Source organism: Pseudorca crassidens, chromosome 6 (genome assembly GCF_039906515.1).
Source record: "Pseudorca crassidens isolate mPseCra1 chromosome 6, mPseCra1.hap1, whole genome shotgun sequence".
Classification (NCBI taxonomy): Eukaryota; Metazoa; Chordata; class Mammalia; order Artiodactyla; family Delphinidae; genus Pseudorca; species Pseudorca crassidens.
This window is the reverse complement of record NC_090301.1, coordinates 127,513,278-127,538,881: the sequence shown is the minus strand read 5'-3', so window position 1 is coordinate 127,538,881 and position 25,604 is coordinate 127,513,278. Positions and strand designations below refer to the sequence as shown.

General features: G+C 42.3%; 1 pseudogene; it reads left to right on the top strand.

Annotated features, from left to right (window-relative positions):
- The first annotated feature begins 4,630 nt into the window (after positions 1–4,630).
- LOC137225932 (protein Smaug homolog 2-like) lies at positions 4,631–7,124 on the top strand (annotated as a pseudogene).
- The last annotated feature ends 18,480 nt before the right edge of the window (positions 7,125–25,604 follow it).

The following is a 25,604-nucleotide window of genomic DNA, read 5'->3' as shown; positions in this document are numbered from 1 at the left end:
GATATTTTTGACAAACTTCCTCAAATCAAATGTTAAATGAATTTCTTTTGACCTCTAGCTAACTTTGGTACATTTTGAAAGCCACCTGAGACCTTTCAAGGCCCCTGAGATCTCAGGGAGAAATATTAAGCTAATTAGGATTATTTAGTATGTTTAATTACATGGGAAGTATTATCAAATAAGTGGTGATAAACCTTCCTAGATTGTACTGTACAGGTAAATGTCATTAATATAAATTATATAAGATTCTAAAATTTGGATATGTCCCAGTATAATGCTATCAGTCATAATTCTAGTTGTTATCTTAAAGTGTTGTATGTCACAGTAATAACCAATGTAATTTCTTTGTCAGTTGCATTGTAATCAGATCTTTAACCGTGTCTTTTTAAGTCTTTTGTCATTCATAGACAGTTATTGTTTCATGCTGATGTTTTTGGAGAAATGCTTCATCTTCAAGACAATTCATAGAAAGAACTTTTTGATATGTACATGTTTCTGATAACTTTCAGATCATACCTCTGAATTGGGTAAGAAATTAAAGAATCCTAATGGAAAAGCTGATGGCTTCATAAAACTGTTAACAAAGGATTAAGATCAGGATTGGTTACACAGGACTGGATGAACTAGTAAATATGGTTATAATTTTTATGGGTTTTGTATGAAATATTACTAGCTTGTAATCTGTGTTTTCCAGATGTAAGGAGCCTTTCTCCTTAAGCTAATCATGATTTATTAAAACTTGGTAAATTATACCTTTGTAACTAGAATTGAAACATCTATGGTTTCTCTCTACCCAATCCCCCCAGAAATGGAAAACTCCTAGGTTCCCAGCAGCATTATCAGGTGAATAAGGAAGGTCACCTCCTGACAGGGCAGGAATCTCAAGGTATTTTGGGGATCTCAAGAAGAGAGAAATTCATCCAAATCTATAGATATTGCAGGTTGAATCTGTGGCAAGCCCTTGGCATGGATTTCCAGGCCTTGAGAGGCCTTTTAAAGATTCAGTTTGAGATTCCTTATGAAAATTTCCAGAACAGCCAATTTTTAAGTGCTGATATGATCAATTACACTTATGTAAGTAATCAGGCCAATTTATTGAAACCAGACTTATTTTGCAAACAAGTTAATCATAATTTGACTTTATTTAGTAGAAATGAGGATAAGTCTAGAGATAAAAAGATTATGTTTCAGTAGACATTAAATTCTAATTTTGTTAGTTAAGGTCAGTATTTATTGCCTAAGACTCACTTCCCAGATAGCTTCTTGTTGCTATGTTACATTACTGTAAAGTTTAATTGGACTATTAAAAGGCTATTCTAAGCTTGTTTCTGAAGCTGGTCATAGTAATCTATCTTTGGATGAAGATCAGATGCCCCATGACCTGCAACCAGGGATTATGCATACTGGAAAAGACATAATTTAAAGGACTCTTTCTGCAACCTAGATGAAAGGACACTTATCAGGTATTCTTAAGTATTGTGTTGAACAAGAAGTTTGTTCGGGTTTTTCCATACAATGTTATGGCCAACCCAATACCTCTTGCACAATGAAACTGAAGGGAATTGACCCTTGAATTCATATTTCCCACTTAAGAATGGTTCTGTACAAGGCTGATCTATAGAAAGGACTGCTGACCTCAAATGACTGCTGACCTTCTCACCAAGATGAGAAGACAACAACTTCTGTAGACAGCTGACCCAAGAATCTGGACCAGGCCAGTAAGACCCATCCTACTAATTCAATTGAACCATTTACCAAATGTTTATTTCCCTATCAAAATTGAAAGTTATTTTTTTTTTACTTCTAGCTACACTTTTGCCGCAGTGTTCAAGAGGAAAAGAGAATTCTCTAGTGAAATTTCCACAGAGTATAACTACTCATGGCATATAGCACTGCTTGCTTTAAGTCTACTGCTAAAAGCAAATGTACAATATTTGAGTGACAATTTGGTATAACTGATAAAATGTATAGCCTCTAAAATGTTTCCCCATTAGAATACCTCTGAGCTTGTTCACTATGTCTGATTAGGTTACACCCAATGTGGATAACTAGGGAAATATATATACGTGAACACACAAAAAGGAAGTCTAACACAAGGGACATGATGGACTGAGGGCAGGAAGAAACCACCCTGTCATTGAGAGACAAATACTTTGATCATCAATGCTTTCTATTGAAAGATTTGCAATTGAAAAGGGGAAATGGGGGCTTCCCAGGTGACGCAGTGGTTGAGAGTCCGCCTGCCAATGCAGGGGACACGGGTTCGTGTCCAAGTCTGGGAGGATCCCACATGCCGTGGAGCAGCTGGGCCCGTGAGCCGTGGCTGCTGAGCCTGCCTGTGCTCCGCAACAGGAGAGGCCACAACAGTGAGAGGCCCACGTACCACAAAAAAAAAAGGGGGGGGGGAAATGATAAGAGAAATTTTCACATATTGAGGTTGGCAGAAGTCATTCTGGCTTTACATGACTTAATTTAGATTAACCAAAAGAGTCTGTTTGTGGCTTATTCAACATGCATTGTATATCTGCTTTAAGTATTAAGAAAAAATGCGTTTAAAAATCAAAATAGAGTAACTGTGGTTCAGGCATCCAAAATAGAGCAGGATGGCCATTGTAGATGTGATTTTAGACACATTCCTGTATTACTGAAAATTTGAATTTTCTGAACTGTATCAGACTCAAGTACACCACCAGCTATTGTTCTTAAAACAATATCTGTTACGAGCTGCCAACTGCAACTTTATGGCCTCAAGGTAACTATAGAATCAGAAGTGACATCCAAACATTGGTCCATCATACTGGAAGCAGAAAGCCAGAGGATCATCTGGGAGACTTATGGTCCCTGAAAGCTATGGGATGTTATGTGTGGCAACTGTAACCTTCATCATTGCCAGCTGACTACTTCAGTTCCTTGAATTAGTCAAAATCAGCTATACCAAGTAGTTCAGCTAGTTGGTATGGAGAATATCTTCCAAAAACAATTCATATTACCTATGGGGATATGTTGTGCCCTATTAGACAAGAAAACTGAGCCCCAAACCTGGATGCCAGTATTAATGCTAAGCTGAACCCCCAAAATCAATATTAGGTTGTGCCCTCAGTACTCAGTGGGACTCAGAGACCACTCTAACCTGGCCCAAAGCAAAGACACCAGTACAGAACAATATATGGTATATGAGAAAGGGAAATTTTGCTGGAAGTCACCAGCAATGAGTAGGTAATTTTGCCTGACTTACATTGTAACAACAACACTTTCCAAATGAATAGCATGGGAATCTGGTGCAATTACAGCACAGTTGGAAAACTGGAGTTAGTAGAAAAAATATAAAATCTGAGACAATACAGATATTGATGATTACATATGCTGGGAATTAGAATTCAAGCCCCCAAGTTCAGTTATAAAGGTAGAAGACAGCTAGCCAAAAGATAAGCTAGAGGAAGACTCTGAGCTACTTCAACAGGTACTTCAACAAAGTGCAAAAGAGCTGTGAGTTCAAATAGTTTTATATAAGGGAGGAAAAAGGATAATACAGTTAACTAAAGATGACACAAATACTTGTTCAGTTGTCATAGGTTGGATTTCTTGCCTCTTCCAATCACCAGGACCTTCTGATTATGTAAAAGGCTTGTACATTCCCCTTTCTATATTAATCTTTTTATTTTTCCTATTGAGTTGTGATTACAAAAAGAAACAATGGCAAGCCAGGGAAAAGAAAGAGAAAGCCTCTTTGCTTATTTTGCAGGATTCAAGAGTGCCATTTGGGAAAAGAAAATTCTTTGAAAACAAAGTCTGTGATTTTCCTCTAATCCTCACTATTTTTAACTTCACCCTTGTTCAGCAGGAAGTAGCTAAAGCAGTTGTCACCCCCAGGATTAAGAAGTATCAAAGAAAAGGGAGGATTGAAGCCATATTCTAGGTGCTGTGACCCCATCTTTTGAAGTAAAAAGGTTTTGCTTTAGTCTCTCAGGCCTTCCCTGAGTCTCAAAAGGCTGGCTCTAGAGTTAATGATTAGAAGAATGTGAACATGTAATAAAAAAGGATAGCAGTTGGGCCAGGAAAACTGGTAACAATTTAAATAATAGATCAGCTGTAGTATAGCAGAGTCAAAAATCTTTAGTTCCTCCATGAAGGCCATATATAACAGTGTCTGATACACATTCCTAAGTTGTTCTTAAGAAACAAGACTCCCAGGCAGTGGCAGCAATGTTAGTCCATGTGGGAGGAGGGAAGGGAGTTTGTGAGCCAGAGAGGGGGTGGCAGTGGCCTGAGGAGGCCCGGGCAGCAGCAGCAGTGGAGGCCGAGGTGGACCCTTCTCACTGCAGTGTTCCAGGCAGCCACTACCAATTGATTGGAGTTAGCCTGTGAGGGATTGACAGCCAGGCCAGTTTGCTCTGTTCAACTGTCCCACTGAGGATCTGTTGAAGAGCCTGGAGAGGAGTGGCTAGACCAAGACCTCCCCCTACTTGAGCAGGTGTCCTCCTCCCTGCACCATCCATTGCCACCATGTCAGGGAACGTCCTCAAGCCCTGGGTCTCAGGGGAGAGGTAATAGGAATCTGGAACCAAGACCATGTGACAGAGCTGGTCCTCGCCACCACTGTCTCCCCCACCCTGGCCCCAGGACTGGCACCATGATGTTCCGATACCATGTGGGCATCCTTGCTGGCTGGTTCTAGGACTGGAATGAGTGTGAACAGACAGTGACCCTGCTGTCATTTCTGGAACTGGTCACCCACACCCAGGCCCGTTTCCTGCAGCTCTGCCTGGAGCACTCACTGGCAGACAACAATGACATTCCCCTGCTGGAGTCAGAGGACAACAGTGCTGCCAGTGGCAGCCAGTGGCAGCACGAGTCCAAAGAGAAGGTGGTGTCCCTCCTGCTGTCCCACCTACCCCTGCTTCAGCTGGGTGACACAGAGGCCAAATCGGAGTACATGAGGATGCTGCAGAAATGGCTGGCCTACTCGATTGAGAGCAATGCTTTCATCAAGAAGAGCCACCAGGTGCTCTCCTATGCCCTCATCCACCCAGCCACCACGCTGGAGGACCGCAGTGTGCTGGCCCTCTGGCTGAGTCCCTTGGAAGAGGAGCTAACTAGTGGCTTCCACACCTGGCCTGAGCCCACCTACCACTCAAGCCAGGGCTCAAATGAGTGGGGCGGCCCTGCAGAGCTGGGGCCTGGGGAGGCAGGACAAGACTGGCAGGACAAGCCACCCAAGGAAAATGGACAAGTACCCTTCCACCCACCCAGCTTAGTGTCGCCAGCCATAAACAATATTGGGAGCAACGCAAATGCAGTTCTCCCCTGCCAAATTCACCCCAGCCCACTGAAGTACTCCATGTCACTCATCCTTACGAAGCCCCAGGCCTCTGGTGAGTGGCCGAGTCCATAGGACCTTAGGGCCTGGGCTGCTTTCACCATGCCTGGCCACACACCCCTCTCGCCCCAGAGCAGCGTGGCCTCCTCTGGCAGTGAGCAGATGGAGGAGCAGGGCTCCAGCCAGAACACTTTTCAGGAGGACGGCAGTGACATGAAAGATGTGCCATTGTGGCTTAAGAGCCTCCACTTCCACAAGTACACAGCCCTCTTCTCCCAGATGAGCTATGAGGAGATGATGACACTGACTGAGCAGCACTTGGAGTCTCAGAATGTGACCAAAGGTGCCTGCCACAAGATAGCCCTGAGCATCCAGAAGCTACGAGAGAGGCAGAGTGCCCTCCAATCCCTGGAGAAGGATGTGCTGGAAGGCGGGAATCTGTGAAACGCTCTGCAGGAGCTACAGCAGATCATCATCACCCCCATCAGGGCCACTGTCCTCTAGGCCACTATGGCTGCCACCACTGCCACAACCTCTACTGCCAAGGACGGGGTCTTCAATGGGGGAGCCACCACTGTCAGGTGCAGAGCCTCCCCTGGATCACCCTGACACAGATAAGGGTAGTGAGGCCAAGGACCCTTCAGCTGCAGAGGGCTACCCCTCTCCACCAGCTCCAGCTCCCACTGATGGCAGTGAGCCAGCACCGGCACTGACTGAGACACTCCCAGTCAGTTTACACGGGTGATGGGCAAAGTGTGCACGCAGCTGCTAGTGTCCTGACCAGATGAGGAAATCATCACCAGTTACCTTCAGCTCATCGAAAACTGCCTTACTCATGAGCCTTTCATGGAGACACAGAAGAAATGGCTGCTGTCCTGGAAACAGCAAGTGCTGAAGCTCCTCCACACCTTCCCACGCAAAGCCACACTAGAGATGCAGAACCACCGGCAGCAGAAAGGCTGGGCATTCAGCTTCAACTCACTCCCCATAGCTGGCTCTGTGGGGATGCGGGTGGCCCGGCGGACTCAGCAGCAGTTCCCAATGTCTCCCCAGGCCTTTCTGCCTGGCAGAATGGGCCTTCTGAGTCCCTCGGGTATTGGGGGCATCTCCCCTTGACATGCACTCACCAGCTCCAGCCTTCGGGGCCAGGGTCGACAGAACCTGTGGTTCGCCAACCCTGGTGGCAGCAACAGCACGCCCAGCCAGAGCTGCAGCTCTGTGCGGTGCACCCACTCACTCCCGGTCCACTCGTCCCCCCGGGCCATTCTCATGTTCCCTCCAGACTGCCTGGTCCCTGGGCCTGACCTGGAGATCAGTCCCACTCTGGAGTCTCTGTGTCTGAGCATGACAGAACACGCCTTGTGTGGTGAGCCTTTCCTCTTTCCCTGACCCAGTTCCCACCTACCCAGCAGCATCTCCACCTCTGAACTGAGCAACTCAGAGTCATCCTGAGGGGTCCCCAGGGGAAGCCGGACTCCAGGGAGGGCCTGACAGGCACGACAGGCTATGTGAGCACATTTTCTTGGGCCTCCCACCAGCTCCTGAGCTTCCTCCCTTCCTCCCTTTCTTACCACAGATGGGACAGACAAAACCTCCACCATCTGACGGGACCCACAGCCCAGCGCACTCATAGGCTCCCCGGGTGGCAGGCGGGGGCCAACCCCCAACGGGCTTCTCCATGACAGTGAGAGGGTGGGCTGGCTCAGCTATACATCCTAATATTTTTCTACTCTCTCACCCTTTTAACTTTTGTTTAACGTTGGCACACTTCTTGCTTACTCCCAGGCCCGTCGAGGGATCTCTGCTGAGGCCCAGGGTAGTGGGCAGCCAGGATAAAGGGGGCAGGGATTGGCCAGCCTGCCTGCCCCCTCCTTCCCTCCTTCATCCCCCACCTGACCCCATCCCACCCCTGCCTCTTCCAGACTGTCGGCCACCTGCCCCTCCCAAGGAAACAGAGACTCACTGACCCACTATCTTGTTGGGCCTGCTCAGAACCATCTGACATTTGGGGAGAATGAGTGAGGTAGATAATCTGCTCTCCTGAACATTGAGAGGAGTTGAGATAAAGGCAGGTGAGGAGAGGAGTGTGTTTTTCTGCACAAGCTCTCTCTCTCTCTCTCTCTCTCTCTCTCTTTCCCTCCCCACCCCTGTCACCTCCTTGCTGCCTTCTTCTCCTTCCCCATTCCCATCATTCCCTGAGGACAGGAGCCACTCTCCTCTCACTCACCTCCTTTTGCCCTGTTTATCAGAGGTTCTCTGCAATTAATTTCTTAGGCTTATTTAAGATACATATTTACATAGTTCTTAACTGTTTTTCTCTCTGATAATTCCTTCTCATTTTTAGAATCCCCAGGTCTCTCTCTGGGCCAAGAAAGTGGCAGGGGGAGCCTGAATTTTATGAGGGGAGAGGGCAGAGCCCCCTCCTCCAGATCTCCCTAGCCTTTCCCCAACTTCCCGCCAGCCCTGGCTCCCCAGATGCAGAGGTTGAAGGCTGGAAGCCAGGGCAGCCAGTGAGGTCAGAAAGTGTGTTGACTTAACGTCTCCTTCCTCCACCAACACAAACCCTTCTCCACTTCCAGGTCTGGTTGCTGAAAGACTTGAGGGTAAGGAATAAAGGAAAGGGGATGTTTTTTAGTTTCTTTCCCTACCCCATCCCCTTTTCTTTCACCATTACTCTACACCCACTCCTCATTCTGTCATGACCTCACTTAAGTGGGACACTATATCATAAGCCAGAGATTCATCCCAGCCCCAGAGTCATACAGGCCCTCCGATCCCTGTTGCTACTGATGGGTTGTGCTGGGGCCAAGGTGGAGGGAAGGGATTTGGGGGTTTAGGCTTTGGGGAAGCCAGGTTCTCTATTCCAACCCCCTGTCCCCCTCAACCCTCCCCACTGGGTCATTCTCAAGCTTTTCACACCAAAATGGAAAAAATGTTATTTATAGATACATTTTATGAATAACTTTTGTTATGAATATGGCTGGTAACCATTGTGCATGTTATTAAAGATACAAAATGTTGGGGGGGGGAAAAAGGAAAAGAAACAAGACTCCTACTAGATGGAAACTGCTGACCAGAAGCATGTAGGGAGACCCCAGACCTGTTGGGATCAGAAGGCTGATGATGTTGACTCCTGAAACATCAACCTGTTACCTCACCATGCACCAATTGGAGAATTGTGAATGAGCTGATCATGCACTCTGAGACCCACCATCTCTTTTTTCCATTTTTGCCTTTAAAATCCTTAAGCCCTGGCCAACCAGCAAGATGAATCTGAGACAAACTTAAGTCTCCCATCTTCTCAGTTGGCGCCCTCTTGATCAATAAACATTTTTCTGTTCTAATTGTTGACGTTCTGGTTTATTTGGTCTCACTGTGCATTAAACACATGAATTTGGGTTCAGAAACACTAACTGCAATAATGCTTTTGAATTAAGTCTCTCCTCACCTAAACGTGGGTGTGTTTTTTGTTTGACAATAGAAATCTTATATGCTATGTACAAAATGCCCTCCATTTAAAAGGGTCCAGCTGATGAGGCAGCAGTTATATTTTCCATAATCTAAAATAGAGAATTTTTTGTCTTGGTGACAGTCAGACACAAATAAGTAAAAGAGAACAGCTGTGCTGTAAATAACAAACCTGGAAATCTTCACTTCTTACTCTGACTCTGTTGGTAACCACTGTTCTGGCAATTCCCTTTAGCCTTAAGAGTCGCATTTCCTCCATTGCTAGGGTTATGTGACTTGGTGAGCTCCAAGGCCTCCTACAGTTCATCTGCTTGGAGATTGCTAGTGGGATTGAATGAGGAGAAACAGAACCTATTTCAGGAGACTGGAGACCCTCAGAATGAGGGCAAGAGTTTGTCTGTGAACTGCTGACTGAATTCAGGCTGGTGTTGATGCATCATGTAGGGGGCAGAGAGTGAGGGGTGCATGCCCACCTGGGAAGAAGATGGCTGACCATGGTCTGGCACCAGCCTCTGTTCTGTGCTGAGCTCCGCTGCACTCAGGAGGAGGACTTCAGCTTGATCAGGCAGGATCTGAAATAATCTATTTATTCCACTCATCATGATTAAATATTTGGTAAGCACTTGTTTCTCCATATGTCCTCTCCATGAGCTGTGGATCTAGAAAGCAAGTACTATTATGACTTAACTTTGCATCTCCTGCACATGGTGAAATGCCCAGTCCATAGCTAGCACTGAATGTTTTTGTTGACTCAATTGATGAATAGATTAAATTACCTTCTACTTCTCCTTCCTCTCTCCTAGGGAAAAGGCAGCAAGGTGGCAGGCTGGCTGTCATGTGGACTTATGAGAAGACAAGACCACCTGGACTGGTGGGCCCAGGGCCATTTGGAAGCTCTTCATCTTCCTACACAGTGGTGAAGGTCAGGAAGACTCCTGGGTAGTATGCATTGGGAAATTAGGCATGGGGACTGGAATATGGGGAAGACACCTGAAGCTTCTTATCCTTTTTCCTGTCCCCTGAGGCCCAGGAACACTCTCAGCTGGCTCTGCTGGAAATGGACATGGGTCATGCCCAAGCACAGCACTGAGCACAGAGTTCAGTAAATTCCACTCTTAATGACATTTTGTTCTGAAAGAACTGAAAGAAATGTGTAATGCAACAACCTGGGTGGTGTGAATCACATTAATAAAAGCAGACATAAATAGAAATGCTATCTATGAACAAAATGGTTCTCAAAATAGCAATTCATCATCTCATTACTCAGTCACAAAAGATAATGAGAATATAATTAAACATATACCTTAAATATTAACATGCTAAGAAAAACCACCTGAAATGCAAATCTCTCCTATACCTTCACTCTCCTGAATCATATCCTCTGCAGGCAGTGATTTCTGGGCACTCACCAACTGTCTGGGAGAGATGGCTCCCTTAGTTGAGCTCTTCATCACTGCTGGATTGATACAAGAAAATTCAGGTTTTATGCATGAGGAAGTCTCCAACTGAAAGATGTGAGACTCACATACTTAGAAATCATTAATGTTATTATTAGTAAGTATAATGATCAATATGCAGTCATATCATCACTGCTTCTCTGAGGAACAATGTAAACCTCGAGATAATATGTTTGCACAGCTCATAGGTAGGATGAATGTGTATCAGAGGATCATACTTCAGAGTGTCGGAGTTGAATGAATCATGAGAGAATTTTCTTTTAGTCTTTTCCATAAATGACAGCACAGGCTAGCAAGTTTCTTTAAGGAATTACCTTTCTATATCATTTGCTGGGACTTCTTATCTCTCATCATTTATGGAAAAGGCATTTAAAACTGAAGAGAGCACAAGTGGTTTAAGTTGACAGGGAAAGCTGAAAGGTGCTCCATGTACGGGAAAACCCTAGGGACCTTGTTCTACTCCAGTTCTGTCATGGATTCAACAACAGACATTCCATTTAGTCACTGCATTTCAGTGTCCAACCCATAGAACAGCACCTTTGAATAAGATGCTTCTTAACTGTTCCTCCAGATCCTAAATATTATAGTTACAATGTTTAACCTTGGCAACTTCATATTTTAAAATAAACATTTGTATAGACACATATGAAAATATGTCATAAATCATAAATACAGAGCCTGATGAATTTTTACAAAAATCTCACTACCCAGAAGCCCAATCTCTTCCATGCCCTCTGGAAGCCACTGACTTCTAACATCATAGAGTTTTGTTTGCTTTTGAACTTTTCTTAAGTGGAAACACATCATGTGATTTTTGTGAGTCTGCCTGTCTTATTTTTCCCAACATTATACTATGTGACCCAACCATGGTGTTGCAAGTAGCAGAATTTTCTCACTTTGTTCCTGTGAGTATCATTGTGTGACTGTGCCACAGTTCATGTACCCATTCTACTGCTGATGGACATTTGGACTGAAAAGTAATTTCCTAATAATAATTGTTATTAATAACTATGCTAGGAAAATTCTTGTACATAGTTCCTGGTTTTGTTTTTGGTGTACATAAATACATATTTCTGACTGATATACACCTAGGGATGAATTCACCTAGGGATGAGTTCTTAGTCCTAATGTTCAACATTAGATAATTTTCCAAAATGAGTATGTTCCTTTACACTCCCACAAGCAGAACATTAGATTCCACTTTCTCCCCGTCCTCTTCAGTACATGGTATTTTTAGGGTTTTTTTATTAGACATTCTGGTGAGTGTGTTTTGGTGCTTCTCTGTGGTTTTAATTTGCATTTTTCTGATGATGTTGAGCACATCCTCCTTTTGTTCTTTTTCCTTTTATGTTGTCTGCATTTTTGTAGAAGTTGCTTATGTATTCTGGATCCGAGTCCTCTGTTGGATACATGGAGAGACAATTTGGTCCTCTCTGTGACTGCTTTGTTACTTTTTTAAATGACATATTTGAATGTAGCCCATGTCCTATTTTAAGGCAATCCACTTTATGAATATTTTCCCTATAGCTAGTGACTTCTGTGCCTTAAACAAGTAATGTTTGCCAACTCCCAAAACATAGTTTCCCATAATATTTTCTAGAAATTTTGTTGTATTTTTCATATTTAGCTAGTTTAGGATAGATCTTCTATGATGGTATGGGTAGGAGTAAGAGACATGTTTTTCTGCCTGAGTATTCAGCTGGCTGACAAAGCACTTTTTATTGAAAAACTGTCTTTTCTCTGTTTGTGGTCTATTCAGTGCCATTGATATACTTTGCTATCTTTGAACTAACACTCTCTGTTGTAATCACTGTAGATTTAAAATGAGTGTAGATTTGATGAAGTATGTCTTGACTTTGTTCTTTCTCAAGATTGTCTTGACTATTTGCCTTCTCCATTTTCATATAAATTTTATACATTGTTCATCAGTGTCCCTCAAAAATAACTGCTGTGATTTTATTTGTATTGAATCTACAAATAAATTTGGGAAGAATCAAAATCATGATAAAATTTACCTTTTCTAATTAAATATTGCTGATATAAAAAGAAGTAACTGATTTATGAATATTGTCCCTCTACCCAGCAACCTTGCTATAAAGTCAGCTCATACCAATGAAGTATCTGAATGAACTATTGTATTTTCTACATAATAACTATGCCATTAAGAAAAAAAACCCAGCACTTTACATTTCTTACTTTCCAATTCTTATTTTTTTGTTGTTCTTTTTTTTTTTTTTTTTTTTGTGGTACGCGGGCCTCTCACTGTTATGGCCTCTCCCGTTGCGGAGCACAGGGTCCAGACGCACAGGCTCAGCGGCCATGGCTCACGGCCCTAGCCACTCCGCGGCATGTGGGATCCTCCCGGACCGGGGCACGAACCCATGTCCCCTGCATCGGCAGGCGGACTCTCAACCACTGCGCCACCAGGGAAGCCCTGTTGTTCTTTTAATGCAAAGATTTCTCTTCCTTTTCATTTTTTTAACATCTTTATTGGAGTATAATTGCTTTAAAATGGTATGTTAGTTTCTGCTTTATAACAAAGTGAATCAGTTATACATATACATATCTTCCCATATCTCTTCCTTCTTGTGCCTCCCTCCCTTCCACCCTCCCTATCCCACTCCTCTAGGTGGTCACAAAGCACCAAGCTGATTTCTCTGTGCTATGTGGCTGCTTCCCACTAGCTATCTATTTTACTTTTGCTGGTATATATATGTCCAGGCCATTCTCTCACTTTTTCACAGCTTACTCTTGCCCCTCCCCATATCCTCAAGTCCATTCTCTAGTAGGTCTGTGTACTTCATTCCAGTCTCGCCCCTAGGTTCTTCATGACCTTTTTTTTTTCTTTATCTCTTAGATTCCATATACATGTGTTAGCATACGGTATTTCTTTTTCTCTTTCTGACTTACTTCACTCTGTATGACAGACTCTAGGTCCATCCACCTCACTACAAATAACTCAATTTTGTTTCTTTTTATGGCTGAGTAATATTCCATTATATATATTTGCCACAACTTCTTTATCCATTCATCTGTTGATGGACACTTAGGTTGATTCCATGCCCTGGCTATTGTAAATAGAGCTGCAATGAACATTTTGGTGCATGACTCTTTTGGAATTCTGGTTTTCTCAGGGTATATGCCCAGTAGTGGGATTGCTGGGTCATATGGTAGTTCTACTTGTAGTTTTTTAAGGAACCTCCATACTGTTCTCCAGGTGGCTGTATCAATTTACATTCCCACCAACAGTGCAAGAGTGTTCCCTTTTCTCCACACCCTCTCCAGCATTTATTGTTTGTAGATTTTTTGATGATGGCCATTCTGACCAGTGTGAGATGATACCTCATTGTAGTTTTGATTTGCATTTCTGTAATGATAAATGATGTTGAGCATTCTTTCATGTGTTTGTTGGCAATCTATATATCTTCTTTGGAGAAATGTCTATTTAGGTCTTATGCCCATTTTTGGATTGGGTTTTTTGTTTTTTTGATATTGAGCTGCATGTGTTGCTTGTAAATTTTGGAGATTAATCCTTTGTCAGTTGCTTCATTTGAAAATATTTTCTCCCATTCTGAGGGTTGCTTTTTGGTCTTGTTTATGGTTTCCTTTGCTGTGCAAAAGCTTTTAACTTTCATTAGGTCCCATTTGTTTATTTTTGTTTTTATTTCCATTTCTCTAGGAGGTGGGTCAAAAAGGATCTTGCTGTGATTTATGTCATAAAGTGTTCTGTCTATGTTTTCCTCTAGTGTTTGATAGTGTCTGGCCTTACATTTAGGTCTTTAATTCATTTTGAGTTTATTTTTGTGTATGGTGTTAGGGAGTGCTCTAACTTCATACTGTCCAGTTTTCCCAGCACCAGTTATTGAAGATGCTGTCCTTTATCCACTGTATATTCTTGCCTCCTTTATCAAAGATAAGGTGACCATATGTGTGTGGGTTTATCTCTGGGCTTTCTATCGTGTTCCATTGATCTATCTTTCTATTTTTGTGCCAGTACCATATTGTCTTAATTACTGTGGCTTTGTAGTATAGTCTGAAATCAGGGAGCCTGATTCCTCCAGCTCCATTTTTCGTTCCTCAAGATTGTTTTGGCTATTCGGGGTCTTTTGTGTTTCCATACAATTTGTGAAATTTTTTGTTCTAGTTCTGTGAAAAATGCCAGTGGTAGTTTGATAGGGATTGCATTGAATCTGTAGATTGCTTTGGGTAGTAGAGTTATTTTCACAACATTGATTCTTCCAATCCAAGAACAGGTATATCTCTCCATCTATTTGTATCATCTTTAGCTTCTTTCATTAGCATCTTATAATTTTCTGCATACAGGCTTTTGTCTCCTTAGGTAGGTTTATTCTTACATGTTTTATTCTTTTTGTTGCAATGGTAAATGGAAGTGTTTCCTTAATTCCACTTTCAGATTTTTCATCACTAGTATATAGGAATGCCAGAGATTTCTGTGCATTAATTTTGTACCCTGATACTTTACCCAATTAATTGATTAGTTCTAGTAGTTTCCTGGTAGCATCTTTAGGATTCTCTATGCATAGTATCATGTCATCTGCAAACAGTGAGAGCTTTACTTCTTCTTTTCCACTTTTGATTACTTTATTTATTTTTCTTCTCTGATTGATGTGGCTATAACTTCCATATCTATGTTGAATAATAGTGGTGACAGTGGGCCACCTTGTCTTGTTCCTGATCTTAGTGGAAATGGTTTCAGTTTTTCACCATTGAGGACGAGGTTGGCTGTGGGTTTGTAATATAGGGCCTTTACTATGTCGAGGAAAGTTCCCTCTATGCATACTTTCTGCAGGTTTTTTATCATAAATGGGTTTTGAATTTTGCCAAAGTTTTTCTGCATAGATTGAGATGATCATATGGTTTTTATTCTTCAATTTGTTAATATGGTGTATCACAGTGATTGATTTGCATATATTGAAGAATCCTTGTATTCCTGGAATAAACCACACTTGATCATGGTGTATGATCCTTTTAATGTGCTGTTGGATTCTGTTTGGTAATATTTTGTTGAGGATTTTTGCATCTATGTTCATCAGTGATATTGGCCTGTAGTTTTCTTTCTTTGTGACATCTTTGTTTTTAGTTTCCGGGTGATGGTGGACTCATAGAATGAGTTTCGGAGTGTTCCTCCCTCTGACGTATTTTGGAAGAGTTTGAGAAGGATAGGTGTTAGCTCTTCTCTAAATGTTTGATAGAATTCACCTGTGAAGCCATCTGGTCCTGGGCTTTTGTTTGCTGGAAGATTTTTAATCACAGTTTCAATTTCAGTGCTTGTGATTGGTCTGTTCATATTTTCTATTTCTTCCTGGTTCAGTCTCGGCAGGTTGTGCATTTCTAAGAATTTGTCTGTTTCTTCCAGGTTGTCCATTTGATTGGCATAGAGTTGCTTGTAGTAATCTCTCATGATCTTTTGTATTTCTGCAGTGTCACTTGTTAATTCTCCTTTTTCATTTCTAATTCTATTGATTTGAGTCTTCTCCCTTTTTTTTCTTGATGAGTCTGGCTAATGGTTTATCAATTTTGTTTATCTTCTCAAAGAAGTAGCTTTTAGTTTTATTGATCTTTGCTATCATTTCCTTCATTTCTTTTTCATTTACTTCCGATCTGATCTTTATGATTTCTTTCCTTCTGCTAACTTTGGGTTTTTTCTTTGTTCTTCTTTCTCTAATTGCTTTAGGTGCAAGTTTAGGTTGTTTAGTTGAGATGTTTCCTGTTTCCTACGTAGGATTGCATTGATATAAACTTCCCTCTTAGAATTGCTTTTGCTGCATCCCATAGGTTTTGAGTCGTTGTGTCTCCATTGTCAGTTGTTTCTAGGAAATTTTTGATTTCCTCTTTGATTTCTTCAGTGATCAGTTCATTATTAAGTAGTGTATTGTTTAGCCTCCATGTGTTTGTATTTTTTACAGATCTTTTCCTGTAATTGATATCTACTCTCATAGTGTTGTGGTCAGAAAAGATACTTGATACAATTTAAATTTTCTTAAATTTACCAGGGCTTGATTTGTGACCCAGGATATGATCTATCCTGGAGAATGCTCCATGAGCACTTGAGAAGAATGTGTATTCTGTTGTTTTTGGATGGAATATCCTATAAGTATCAATGAAGTCCATCTTGTTTAATGTATCATTTAAAGCTTGTGTTTCCTTATTTATTTTCATTTTGGATGATCTGTCCATTGGTGAAAGTGGGGTGTTAAAGTCCCCTACTCTGATTGTGTTACTGTCGATTTCCCCTTTGACAGATGTTAGCATTTGCCTTATATATTGAGGTGCTCCTATGTTGGGTACATAAATACTTACAATTGTTATATCTTCTTCTCAGATCGATCGCGTGATCATTATGTAGTGTCCTTCTTTGTCTCTTCTAATATTCTTTATTTTAAAGACTATTTTGTCTGATATGAGAATTGCTACTCCAGCTTTCTTTTGATTTCCATTTGCATGGAATATCTTTTTCCATCCCCTCACTTTCAGTCTGTATGTGTCCCTATGTCTGAAGTGGGTCTCTTGTAGACAGCATATACATGGATCTTGTTTTTGTATCCATTCAGCCAGTTTGTGTCTTTCGATCAGAGCATTTAATCCATTTACATTTAAGGTAATTATCGATATGTATGTTCCTATTCCCGGTTTCTTAGTTGTTTTGGATTTGTTATCGTAGGTCTGTTCCTTCTCTTGTGTTTCCTGCTCAGAAAAGTTCCTTCTTCATTTGTTGTAAAGCTGGTTTGGTGGTGTTGAACTCTCTCGTCTTTTGCTTGTCTGTAAAGTTTTTAATTTCTCCATCAAATCTGAATGAGAGAAGAGAGCGGGGGAAGATGGTGGAAGAGTAAGACGAGGAGATCACCTTCCTCCCCAGAGATACATCAGAAATACATCTACACGTGGAGTAACTCCTACAGAACACCTACTGAATGCTGGCAGAAGACATCAGACCTCCCAAACGGCAAGAAACTCCCAAAGTACCTGGGTAAGGCAAAAGAAAAAAAAGAGACACAAGAATAGGGACGAGAACTGCACCAGTGCGAAGGAGCTGTGAAGAAGGAAAGGTTTCCGCACACTAGGAAACCCCTTTGCAGGTGGAGACTGCAGGTGGTGGAGGGGTAAACTTCAGAGCCGTGGAGGAGAGCACAGCAACAGGGGTGCGGAGGGCAAAGCAGAGAGAATCGCGCACAGAGGATCGGTGCCGACTGGCACTCACCAGCCCCAGAGGCTTGCCTGCTCACGTAACGGGACGGGCGTGGGCTGGGAGCTGAGGCTCGGGCTTTGGTCGGAGCACAGGGAGTGGACTGGTGTTGGCTGCGTGAACACAGCCTTCAAGGGGTTAGTGCACCACGACTAGCCAGGAGGGAGTCCATGGAAAAGTCTGGACCTGCCGAAGAGGCAAGAGACTTTTTCTTCCCTCTTTGTTTCCTGGTGCGCAAGGAGAGGGGATTAAGAGCGCTGCTTAAAGGACCTTCAGAGACGGGCGCGAGCCACGGATAACAGAGCTGACCCCAGAGATGGGCATGAGACGCTAAGGCTGCTGCTGACGCCACCAAGAAGCCTGTGTGCGAGCACAGGTCACTATCCACACCTCCTTTCTGGGGAACCTGTGCAGCAACTTCCCCAGGAGAACACACGGCACGCCTCAGGCTGCTGCAATGTCACACCAGCCTCTGCCACCGCAGGCTCGCCCCGCACACCGTACCCTGCCTTCTCCCCGGCCTGAGTGAGCCAGAGCCCCGAGTTAGCCACTCCTTTAACCCCATCCTGTCTAAGCAAGGAACACACGCCCTCAGGGGACCTACACGCAGAGGCGGGGCCAAATCCAAAGCTGAGCCCTGAGAGCTGTGCGAACAAAGAAGAGAAAGGGAAATCTCTCCCAGCAGCATCAGGAGCAGAGGATTAAATCTTCACAATCAACTTGATGTACCCTGCATCTGTGGAATACCTGAATAGACAACGAATCATCCCAAATTGAGGAGGTGGACTTTGAGAGCAAGATTTATGATTTTTTCCCCTTTTCCTCTTTTTGTGAGTGTGTATCTATATGCTTTTGTGAGAGATTTTGTCTGTATAACTTTGCTTTCACAATTTGTCCTAGGGTTCTATCCGTCCATTTTTGGTTTTTTTTTTTACTTGAAAAAATATTTTTTCTTAATACTTATTTTTTATTTTAATAACTTTATTTTATCTTACTTTATTTTATTTTCTTTTATCCTCTTTCTTTCTTTCTACATTTTCTCCATTTTATTCTGAGCTGTGTGGATGAAAGTTTCTTGGTCCTTCAGCCAGGAGTCAATGCTGTGCCTCTGAGGTGGGAGAGCCAACTTCAGGGCACTGGTCCACAAGAGACCTCCCAGCTCCACGTAATATCAAATGACGAAAATCTCCCAGAGATCTCCATCTCAACACCAACACCCAGCTTGACTCAATGACCAGAAAGCTACAGTGCTGGATACCCTACGCCAAACAACTAGCAAGACAGGAACACAAGCCCACCCATTAGTAGAGAGGCCACCTAAAATCATAATAAGTCCACAAACACCCCAAAACACACTGCCAGATGTGAACCTTCCCACCAGAAAGACAAGATCCAGCCTCGTCCACTAGAAAGCAGAAACTAGTCCCATGCAACAGGAAGCCTACATAACCCACTGAACCAACTTTAGCCACTGGGGACAGACACCAAAAACAACAGGAACTACGAACTTGCAGCCTGCAAAAAGGAGCCCTAAACACAGTAAGATAAGCAAAATGGGAAAACAGAAGAACACACAGCAGATGAAGGAGCAAGATAAAAACCCACCAGACCTAACAAATGAAGAGGAAATAGGCAGTCTTCCCGAAAAAGAATGCAGAATAATGATAGTAAAGATGATCCAAATTTTTGGAAATAGAATAGAGAAAATGCAAGAAACATTTAACAAAGACCTATAAGAACTGAAGATGAAACAAGCAATGATGAACAACACAATAAATGAAATGAAAAATACTCTAGATTGGATCAATAGCAGAACAACTGAGGCAGAAGAACGGATAAATGACCTGGAAGATAAAATACTGGAAATAACTACTGCAGAGCAGAATAAAGAAAAAAGAATGAAAATATCTGAGGACAGTCTCAGAGACCTCTGGGATAACATTAAACACACCAACATTCAAATTATAGGGGATCCAGAAGAAGAAGAGAAAAAGAAAGGGACTGAGAAAATATTTGAAGAGATTATAGTGGAAAACTTCCCTAATATGGAAAAGGAAACAGTTAATCAAGTTCAGGAAGCACAGAGTGTCCCATACAGGATAAATAAAAGGAGAAATACGGCAAGAGACATATTAATCAAACTGTCAAAAATTAAATGCAAAGAAAACATATTAAAAGCAGCAAGGGAAAAACAAAAAATAACACACAAGGGAATAATCTTTCAGCAGAAACTCTGCAAGCCAGAAGGGACTGGAAGGACATATTTAAAGTGATGAAGGAGAAAAACCTGCAACCAAGATTACTCTACCCAGCAAGGATCTTAGTCAGATATGATGGAGAAACTAAAACCTTTACAGACAAGCAAAAGCTGAGAGAGTTCAGCACCACCAAACCAGCTTTATAACAATTGCTAAAGGATCTTCTCTAGAAAAGAAGCACAAGAGAAGGAAAAGACCTACAATAACAAACCAACAACAATTAAGAAAATGGGAATAGGGACATACATATCGATAATTACCTTAAATATAAATGGATTAAATGCTCCCACCAAAAGACACAGACTGGCTGAATGGATACAAAAACAAGACCTATATGTATGCTGTCTACAAGAGACCCACTTCAGACATACAGACACACACACACTGAAATGGAGGGGATGGAAAAAGTTCCATGCAAATGGGAACTAAAAGAAAGCTGGAGTAGCAATTCTCATATCAGAGAATATAGACTTTAAAATAAAGACTGCTCTTTTCCGGGAAGATGGCGGAAGAGTAAGATGGGGAGATCACCTTCCTCCTCACAGATACACCAGAAATACATCTATACGTGGAACAACTCCTGCAGAACACCTCCTGAACGCTGGCAGAAGACCTCAGACCTCCCAAAAGGCAAGAAACTCCCCCACGTACCTGGGTAGGGCAAAGAAAAAAGAATAAACAGAGACAAAAGGATAGGGACGGGACCTGCACCAGTGGGAGGGAGCTGTGAATGAGGAAGCCCCTTCGGGGGCGGAGACTGCAGGTGGCGGAGGCGGAAAGCTTCAGAGCCCTGGAGGAGAACACAGTAACAGGGTGCGGAAGGCAAAGCAGAGAGATTCCTGCACAGAGGATCGGTGCCGACCGACACTCAGCAGCCCGAGAGGCTTGTCTGCTCACCCACCGGGGGGGGGGGGGGGGGGGGGGCGGGGCTGGGAGCTGAGGCTTGGGCTTCGGTCGGAGCACAGAGAGAGGACTGGGGTTGGCAGCATGAACACAGCCTTCAGGGGTTACTGCGCCAGGGCTGGCCGGGAGGGAGTCCGGGAAAAAGTCTGAACCTGCGAAGAGGCAAGAGACTTTTTCTTCGCTCTTTGTTTCCTGGCGCGCAAGGAGAGGGGATTAAGAGCGCTGTTTAAAGGAGCTCCAGAGATGGGCGCGAGCCGCAGCTAAAAGCGCGGACCCCAGAGACGGGCATGAGACGCTAAGGCTGCTGCTGCCACCACCAAGAAGCCTGTGTGCGAGCACAGGTCACTATCCACACCCCCCTTCCGGAGAGTCTGTGCAGCCCGCTACTGCCAGGGTCCCGGGAACCAGGGACAACTCCCCCAGGAGAATGCACGGCGCACCTCAGGCTGGTGCAATGTCACGCCGGCCTCTGTCACCGCAGGCTCACCCCGCACTCCGTGCCCCTCCCTCCACCCCCCCGGCCTGAGTGAGCCAGAGCCCCCGAATCAGCTGCTCCTTTAACTCCAACCTCTCTGAGTGAAGAACAGATGCCCTATGGCGACCTACGTGCACAGGCAGGGCCAAATCCAAAGCTGAGCCCCTGGGAGCTGTGATAACAAAGAAGAGAAAGGGAAATCTCTCCCAGCAGCCTCAGAAACCGCAGATTAAAGCTTCACAATCAATTTGATGTATCCTGCATCTGTGGAATATATGAATAGACAACGAATCATCCGAAATTAAGGAGGTGGACTTTGAGAGCAAGATTTATTATTTTTTCCCCTTTTCCTTTTTTTTGTGGTGTGTATGTGTATGCTTCTGTGTGAGATTTTGTCCGTGTAGCTTTGCTTCCACTATTTATCGGAGGGTTCTATCTGTCCGTTTTTTATTGTTGTTGTTGTTATAAACTTTTTTCTTAATAATTACTTTTTATTTTAATTATTTTATTTTACTTTATCTTCGTTCTTTCTTTCCTTCCTTCCCTCCTTTAGACAACGAATCAACACAAATTGAGGAGGTGGACTTTGAGAGCAAGATTTATGATATTTTCCCCTTTTCCTCTTTTTGTGAGTGTGTATGTGTATGTTTCTATGTGAGATTTTGTCTGTATAGCTTTGCTTCCACCATTTGTCCTAGGGCTCTATCCATCCGGGTTTTTTTTCTCTTAATAACTATTTTTTTATTTTAATAACTTTATTATATTTTATCTTACTTTATTTTGTTACTTTATCTTCTTTCTTTCTTTTTTCCTTCCTTCCCTCCTTCCTTCCCTCCTTCCTCCCTCCCTCCCTCACTCCTTCCCTCCCTCCTTTTTCTCTTTCTTTCTTTATACTTCTACTAATTCTTTCTTTCTAATTATTCTCCCTTTTATTCTGAGCTGTGTGGATGACAGGGTCTTGATGCTCCAGCCAGGAGTCAGTGTTGTGCCTCTGAGGTGGGACAGCCAACTTCAGGACACTGGTCCACAAGAGACCTCCCAGCTCCACATAATATCAAACGGCGAAAATCTCCCAGAGATCTCCATCTCAACGCCAGCACCCAGATTCACTCAACGACCAGCAGCTACAGTGCTGGACATCCTATGCCAAACAACTAGCAAGACAGGAACACAACCCCACCCATTAGCAGAGAGGCTGCCCAAAATCATAATAAGTCTACAGACACCCCAAAACACAACACCAGACGTGGACCTGCCCACCAGAAAGACAAGATCCAGCCTCATCCACCAGAACACAGGCACTAGTCCCCTCCACCAGGAAGCTTACACAACCCATTGAACCAACCTTAACCACTGGGGACAGACACAAAAAACAACAGGAACTACGAACCTTCGGCCTGCAAAAAGGAGACCCCAAACACAGTAAGATAAGCAAAATGAAAAGACAGAAAAACACACAGCAGATGAAGGAGCAAGATAAAAACCCACCAGACCTAACAAATGAAGAGGAAATAGGCAGTCTACCTCAAAAAGAATTCAGAATAATGATAGTAAAGATGATCCAAAATCTTGGAAATAGAATAGACAAAATGCAAGAAACAGTTAACAAGGACCTAGAAGAACTAAAGATGAAACAAACAATGATGAACAACACAATAAATGAAATGAAGAACACTCTAGATGGGATCAATAGCAGAATAACTGAGGCAGAAGAACGGATAAGTGACCTGGAAGATAAAATAGTGGAAATAACTACTGCAGAGCAGAATAAAGAAAAAAGAATGAAAAGAACTGCAGACAGTCTCAGAGACCTCTGGGACAACATTAAATGCACCAACATTCGAATTATAGGGGTTCCAGAAGAAGAAGAGAAAAAGAAAGGGACTGAGAAAATATTTGAAGAGATTATAGTTGAAAACTTCCCTAATATGGGAAAGGAAATAGTTAATCAAGTCCAGGAAGCACAGAGAGTCCCATACAGGATAAATCCAAAGAGAAATACGCCAAGACACATATTAATCAAACTGTCAAAAATTAAATACAAAGAAAGCATATTAAAAGCAGCAAGGGAAAAGCAACAAATAACATACAAGGGAATCCCCATAAGGTTAACAGCTGATCTTTCAGCAGAAACTCTGCAAGCCAGAAGGGAGTGGCAGGACATATTGAAAGTGAAGAAGGAGAAAAACCTGCAACCAAGATTACTCTACCCAGCAAGGATCTCATTCAGATCTGATGGAGAAATTAAAACCTTTACAGATAAGCAAAAGCTGAGAGAGTTCAGCACCACCAAACCAGCTCTACAACAACTGCTAAAGGAACTTCGCTAGGCAAGAAACACAAAAGAAGGAAGAGACCTACAATAACGAACCCAAAACAATTAAGAAAATGGGAATGGGAACATACATATCGATAATTACCTTAAATGTAAATGGACTAAATGCTCCAACCAAAAGACACAGATTGGCTGAATGGATACAAAAACAAGACGCATATATTTGCTGTCTACAAGAGACCCACTTCAGACCTAGAGACACATACAGACTGAAAGTAAGGGGTTGGAAAAAGGTATTTCATGCAAATGGAAACCAAAAGAAAGCTGGAGTAGAATTCTCATATCAGACAAAATAGACTTTAAAATAAAGACTATTAGAAGAGACAAAGAAGGTAACTATATAATGATCAAGGGGTTGATCCAAGAAGAAGATATAACAATTGTAAATATTTATGCACCCAACATAGGAGCACGTCAATATATAAGGCAAATACTAACAGCCATAAAAGGGGAAATCGACAGTAACACATTCATAGTAGGGGACTTTAACACCCCACTTTCACCAATGGACAGATCATCCAAAATGAAAATAAATAAGGAAACACAAGCTTTAAATGATACATTAAACAAGATGGACTTAATTGATATTTATAAGACATTCCATCCAAAAACAACAGAATACACATTTTTCTCAAGTGCTTATGGAACATTCTCCAGGATAGATCATATCTTGGGTCACAAATCAAGCCTTGGTAAATTTAAGAAAACTGAAATTGTATCAAGTATCTTTTCTGACAACAACGCTATGAGACTAGATATCAATTACAGGAAAAGATCTGTAAAAAATACAAACACATGGAGGCGAAACAATACAGTACTTAATAACGAAGTGATCACTGAAGAAATCAAAGAGGAAATCAAAAAATACCTAGAAACAAATGACAATGGAGACATGATGACTCAAAATCTATGGGATGCAGCAAAGCAGTTCTAAGAGGGAAGTTTATAGCAATACAATCGTACCTTAAGAAACAGGAAACATCTCAACTAAACAACCTAACCTTGCACCTAAAACAATTAGAGAAAGAAGAACAAGAAAACCCCAAAGTTAGCAGAAGGAAAGAAATCATAAAGATCAGATCAGAAAAAATGAAAAAGAAATGAAGGAAACGATAGCAAAGATCAATAAAACTAAAAGCTGGTTCTTTGAAAGGATAAATAAAATTCATAAACTATTAGCCAGACTCATCAAGAAAAAAAAGGGAGAAGACTCAAATCAATAGAATTAGAAATGAAAAAGGAGAAGTAACAACTGACACTGCAGAAATACAAAAGATCATGAGAGATTACTACAAGCAACTCTATGCCAATAAAATGGACAACCTGGAAGAAATGGACAATTTCTTAGAAAGGCACAACTTGCCAAGACTGAATCAGGAAGAAATAGAAAATATGAACAGACCAATCACAAGCACTGAAATTGAAACTGTGTTTTAAAATCTTCCAACAAGTAAAAGCCCAGGACCAGATGGCTTCACAGGCGAATTCTATCAAACATTTAGAGAAGAGCTAACACCTATCCTTCTCAAACTCTTCCAAAATATAGCAGAGGGAGGAATACTCCCCAACTCATTCTACGAGGCCACCATCACCCTGATACCAAAACCAGACAAGGATGTCACAAAGAAAGAAAACTACAGGCCAATATCACTGATGAACATAGATGCAAAAATCCTCAACAAAATACTAGCAAACAGAATCCAACAGCACATTAAGCGGATCATGCACCATGATCAAGTGGGGTTTATTCCAGGAATGCAAGGATCTTCAATATACGCAAATCAATCAACGTGATACACCATATTAACAAACTGAAGGAGAAAAACCATATGCTCATCTCAATAGATGCAGAGAAAGCTTTTGACAAAATTCAACACCGATTTATGATAAAAAACCTGCAGAAAGTAGGCATAGAGGGAACTTTCCTCGACATAGTAAAGGCCCTATATTACAAACCCACAGCCAACATCGTCCTCAATGGTGAATAACTGAAAGCATTTCCACTAAGATCAGGAACAAGACAAGGTTGCCCACTCTCACCACTTTTATTCAACATAGTTTTGGAAGTTGTAGCCACAGAAATCAGAGAAGAAAAGGAAATAAAAGGAATCCAAATCGGAAAAGAAGAAGTAATGCTGTCACTCTTTGCAGATGACATGATACTATACATAGAGAATACTAAAGATG